Source organism: Triticum dicoccoides, chromosome 4A, assembly GCF_002162155.2.
Source record: "Triticum dicoccoides isolate Atlit2015 ecotype Zavitan chromosome 4A, WEW_v2.0, whole genome shotgun sequence".
Taxonomy (NCBI): domain Eukaryota; kingdom Viridiplantae; phylum Streptophyta; class Magnoliopsida; order Poales; family Poaceae; genus Triticum; species Triticum dicoccoides.
Window position 1 is genome coordinate 451,692,456 of NC_041386.1, and position 6,000 is coordinate 451,698,455.

Here is a 6,000-nt window from a genome sequence, read left to right on the forward strand (position 1 = left end):
GATCATATGCTTAAATTTCAGATATTTTGATTTCACATATGCAGACATCATACTCCGCCTGACGGTACAACCGCGGTGGCACTTTAAGATTTTTTGTAGTGCAGAAAATACTTTGGAAAATTCATTACCCAAAGGAAGAACAAGTTGCAGTAATTATGCACGAAGGCATATCAAAATCAAGAGTATCGGCTAGCCTATTACAAGGCAACACGGTGCCCAAAATAAGATCATTGTTTTTTTCGCAAAGGAGAAGCAGTTTAAACCGGCTTCCGGTTCAAGCTGGGTCACCAGCCTGGCCTGATGGTTGTGGGTCATCCCGCACCGCTTCAACTTCAGCTTCCCTACCCAGTGGCTGGAAATCAACAGTTGTCCAGTCGATTCCCATTAAGGCTTGAAAGACAGCTTCATCATGGATCAGCAACGACGGTTCAATATCAGGAGCGTAAGTATGCTTACGGATTGGAGGGATCAGATTCTCCGCTTCAAGAATTGGTGCAGCCATTCGTTTGTTCTGGTTGTCATATTGGGCTTGATAATGAGACAAGTCTGCCTCTTCCACCAATTGGCAAGCTAGAGGGCGCACCTCCCGGTTTATCGCTCTCAGGTCCTCCTCATTGAATTCTGAGCCATCTTCCTTCAAGTGGGGGTAGCCTTGAGCCGCTTCAACAGGATCAAAATCCGGCACCCACGCTTTTGCCCGGATTAAGGCATTGATAGCACCGGTTCGAGCAGTAGATTTTTTCAGCTCTTCAACCCGGGCAGGAAGCATAGATAGTCTTTTCAGGGTTTCTTGAATCAAGGTGGGCGCCGGGCTGTTGTGGGACGCAATTGAGATGATCCGCTGCACGCCAGTATACAATTGCTCTGTCAATGTGTAGGCAGCCTTCAACTTCTTCCGCACATCTGACCCCAAGTGACCAATGCGTGTCCCTACAACATTACAAAGGATTCACAAACCAGACACATTATAAGAAGGCCAAGTTACTACAGAAGTCAAAAAAAGCTTACCAAAGATGGCGGCAGTCATGGCATGCACTTGACGCTTTACGCTGGTCAGTTCATCTACCACCGGTTTAAGTGCGGCTTCGGCATTTTCAACTCGCTTAGTCAAAGCGGCCTTCTCAGTAGCCCAGCCCGCCCGCTCTTTCTTGAAGTCTTCCTTAAGCTGTTCCATGACGCTTAAGGCACTGGTCAACTTCTCTTTTGCTTTTGAGGTTTCAGTCTGTTGGGACTTCAGATTTTCTTGGAGATCGGCGACTTGGTTTTCTTTTGTCTTCAGCTCAGCCTGCATACAGACAGTTATATGATTCAGCAAGCAGTACAAGAATTGAAGTACCAACCACATAACAAGTTATGCACTTGGCCCTTGGGGGCTAATGCCTATTTGATCTTCATCTTTCACTTGATTATAAAGTCCCAAGATCCATACACGTATTCAACTTGGCACTTGGGGGCTAATGGCTATTTGCTCAAATAAATTATGATGCTGCGATCTCAATTACTTAAAGTCCCGGTTTAACTACACTAAGTTGAACCGGCCCTTGGGGGCTACATCAGCGAATTCCGAAGCATTGGGATTTATATTAGCAAGTCCCGGTTTGAATGAAGATTCTAAACCGGCCCTTGGGGGCTAGGAGAGTTGACAGATTGAAGTACATATGCAGATAAGCATATGGAAGTTACCTCATATTTCTCTTTCATCATATTAACCAGACCAGCTTCATAGTCACGGCTGGTGTATAGCCGGTTCAGATAGCCAGAATGGAGATCTTGGGTGTTCAGAGCGGCATAAGTTGTCAGATCGGCATTCCATTTTCCCTTGCCAATGGCAGCAAATTCTTCCTTGGCAGTGTGTCTGGATAAAGCAACGTGATTGCCTGGATCTGTGCGACCAATGCCAGTAATGACAACCTCATCATCCTTGGCATCGCCGGTTTGCACTGGGGCCATTGGTTTATTAGTAGGCTTTGATGGACTGGTGGATTTCTCAATCCGGATGGGGCTTGTGGGCTGGTTGACAGGGCCTGAGGTGTCAATAGGCCTTTCTTCAGCAATAAAATCGTCATCCTGCTGTGGTGGATCATTGGGTATATCTTCATGAATAGCCGCTTCAAGATCTGGTGTTTTACCCGGTTCAGGGACGGTGTCCTCCTCGGCCGCTTTATCCAGGCGAGCCTTCTTGCTCGGCCTAGGCTTGGCCCTGAAAGGAATAACAAAGTCAAATACAGCATATGTTCCAAGGTGATGTACCAGAAATATTATGATAAGTATAGCTTACCCAAGCACCGTTTTGAGCGGTGGCAGCTGAGTAGCCGATGACTCGCCAGAGGATGAGTGGGAAGTAACCTGATAATCGGAGTCAGATGGATTAAGAGGTTGACGAAAACAGCCCGCTTTAGGACAAGCACTGACAAGCAAATTAGAGACCTCTGAACGGCGTTTCCGAACCGGACTGTTCGGTAAACCGACGGAGGTAACTACCTGGCCGCTGTGCCGGGTTGTGCGGCGAGCTTCGTGCTGTTGGGTCTTCATAAGAAATTTGGGATCCAAGTAAGCAAGAGGATGAGAAAATTTAACCTTCCGGTTTGCCTGACGGATTTTTAGCAAAGGTAAAGGGTTTGAATCGGAAGAGAGAGTAATTACCTCTGCAGCATCAGCATGGCTGGTTTCGGCATCATCCTGACAAATGTCATCATCAATAAGGCGTGCGAAAAATAAGCCAAGTGAGTCAAGCTCTACCTCAAGGTCCGGATTACCCACATCATCATCAGCGGCCGGATTAGAAGATGCAGTAGTTTTCTTCTTATGAGCAGGCCGTTTCACGACTTTAGTCTTTGGCCGGGTTGGTCTTTCCGGTTTGTCTGTTTTTTCTGGCTTCTCCTGGGGAAGTTTCTTGCTCCAAAATGGATCATTGCCCTGTTTAAACAGACATTGATATTAAACAATGACCAGATATATCAATAATAGGTTCAATAAAAAGAAAAATCAAACTCTTACAGCTGGCGGTTTGTTGGTGGCACAGAAGGGAAGCAGGCTGGTTCGAGCACAGACGTGTTTTGGTTCATTCAGCATTTTATTCACAGCCTCTGTGATTTCTTTGTCGGTGAGGTGGATGTTAGCATGTCGCAATGGGTCATCAACACTGCCAGTATACTTGCACATCAAACCGGAGCGCTGACTAAGGGGCAGTATACTCCACGATATCCAACAGCGAGCGAGATCAACCCCTGTTAAACCATTGGCCATGAAGGCTCTGAGCTTGGACAGTTGAGGAGCGTATTTGCTTCTCTCCTTGGCAGTCAACCTTTGCGGAAAGGGGTGTGTATTTCTAAGCCGCTCCGGACGAAAGCCAGACAAAGGATTTTCATCAGCAGGGGAGGTGTCTTTGCAATAGAACCATGTTTGATTCCACTCTTTGGAGTGGCTGTGCAGTTTGGCGTGAGGGTATGTGACCTCTTTCCTTTTCTGAATCGCCACACCACCCAATTCCGTATTGGAACCATCTGTAAACTCAGTGCGGCGGTTTAGATGGAAGCAGTCTTTGAACAACTCAACTGTGGGCTCCTCTTGAAAGAACACCTCACAGAGCACTTGGAAGTGACACATGTTTGTAACAGAGTTGGGGCCAGTGTCTTGACGGCGGAGTTGAAAATTGGCTAAAACATCCCGGTAAAATTTAGAACCGGGCGGCTTAAAGCCCCGGGCTAAGTGATCTACGAAAATGACGACCTCTCCTTCTTGAGGTGTGGGAGGGCATTCTTTGCCAGGGACCCTCCAATGGATGGTATCTTTGCTGCCTAAGGCGCCGATCAGGACTAAATTGTTCAGTTGAGTCTCTGTGACGCGAGAAGGAACCCAGTTGCACTCATATACTTGCTTGGCCATGATGAAATCTACAAGATAGGTGATTCCGGTTCAAGAATGCATTGATTGAAGTACACTGGTATGTGCAATTTTAAACCGGAGACAGCTCTATCTAAACCGGAGTTTTATGAAGCAACAACATCTGGCGGTTCAACAAGGGGACTAATGGTATATACCGGTTTGTTAATTTTTTCTACATCGAGTTAAACCACCGGATCTAAGCATTGAAACAGTTGAGATTGCGGATGGGTAAGTGTACAGAAACAGATTTCACAAGATTTCTCTACAGCGATGGATCTGAAGCAAGTTCAGAAAAGAAGGAAAATATTCAAAAGCTCAAAGCAAAACAGTATTGAATCAATGGGCAGAAATATATGTGAGATCTATGGTTTTAGGCATGAAACTAAGGGCGGATACTAAAAGTTATCACTACATAGAGAAGGGGCTGACAGATGCATCCAGGAGCTAGCATACGAACATGAACAGGTGATGAACGCAACAAGAACACGAAACCCTAGAACAAATCTATGTTGAGAAGAGCAGAAGACCTACCAGAGCTGAGGAAGATGCAGAAGGTCGCCGCAGTTTTCTGGTACGCTCAGGTTGATGCAGCGGCCAAAGTCGATGCAGAAGACGACGGCGGCGGCGGAGCTCTGAGACTGGCGACGCGAGGAAGACGAAGAGGAAGGGCATGAAGGGGAGAAAAGAAATGACCCTTCGGCCCTATTTATAAGGCAAAAAGATATGTGTCAGGCGCGTGAATCCAGGAACCAAAAATTTCGGAAGCGGAGCTGTCGCCTCAGTTGTTGTGAGTTTATTAAACAAGGAGATATCATGGATGTTTTCTTTATGACAGATGACATCACCTCGGTTTACAGCAACTGGAGAGGATGACATCATGGCGGTTCAGCAACTACGAGAAGATGTTGAAGATGAAGATTTTGCTAAGGATTGACATGAACCCGTTCAAATCAATCTGGGGCCTAATGTTGGGAATATTACTATTGGGCGTAAACCGGCCTATGTGGGTCGGGTTAACATCATCAGTAACTCAAGAGTGTTAAAGCCCAAGAAGATAGATGAGGGCCTGAGGCCCGTAGTGGGTTTAAGACTTGTAGCCGTAAACCGGCATCTGTATGTAAACTTGTAGTGTAAGATAGGAATAAGGAGAGACCAACCCGGATACGAATATGAACCGGTGTTAGGACTCTGTGAACCGACGGGCGTCACCCGTGTATATAAGGGGACGACCCGGCGACGGTTTAGGGAACAGAAAACAACTCGAGACTTAGGCGAAGCTTGTTTGCTCCCTAGTCATCGAAACCTCATCAGTCCCATCACAACTAGACATAGGCTTTTACCTTCATCGAAGGGGCTGAACTAGTATAAACCCTCTTGCGTCCCTGTGTCCGCTTTAACCCCTTCGAGCTAACCCATTGCGATGGCCTCACGACTAAGTCCTTTCTCTAGGACATCTGCCGTGACAAAACCACGACACGTAAGATCATGGTGATGCATAGAAACGAGAGGGGAGAGTGTTGTCTACGTACCCTCCTAGACCGGCAATGGAAGCGTTGACACAAATTCCGAGTTCTGCACACATTCAACTCGGTGACGTCCAAGTACCGAACGAGAAGGAAGTAGTCGTACGTCTTCCCGATCCGACCGATCCAAGTACCGAACGTACGGCACCTCCGAGTTCTGCACACATTCAACTCGGTGACGTCCCTCAAGCTCCTATCCAGCAAAGTGTTGAGGGAGAGTTTCGTCAGCACGATGGCGTGATGACGGTGATGATGTTCTACCGACACAGGGCTTCGCCTAAGCACCGCGACGATATGACCGAGGTGGAATATGGTGGAAGGGGGCACCGCACACGGCTAAGGAACGATCACGAAGATCAACTTGTGTGTCATGGGGTGCCCCCTTGCCCCCGTATATAAAGGAGTGAGAGGGGGAGGTGCGGCCGTCCCAAGGGGTGCGCCTGGAGGGAGTAGGACTCCCCCCTCTTGCCTTGTTGGAAAAGGAAGGGGGAAGGGAGAAAGAGGAAAGGGGGGCGCCACCCCCCTTCCTTGTCCTATTCGGACTAGGGGGGAGGGGCGCGCGGCCTGCCCTGGCCGGCCCTCCTCTTCTCCT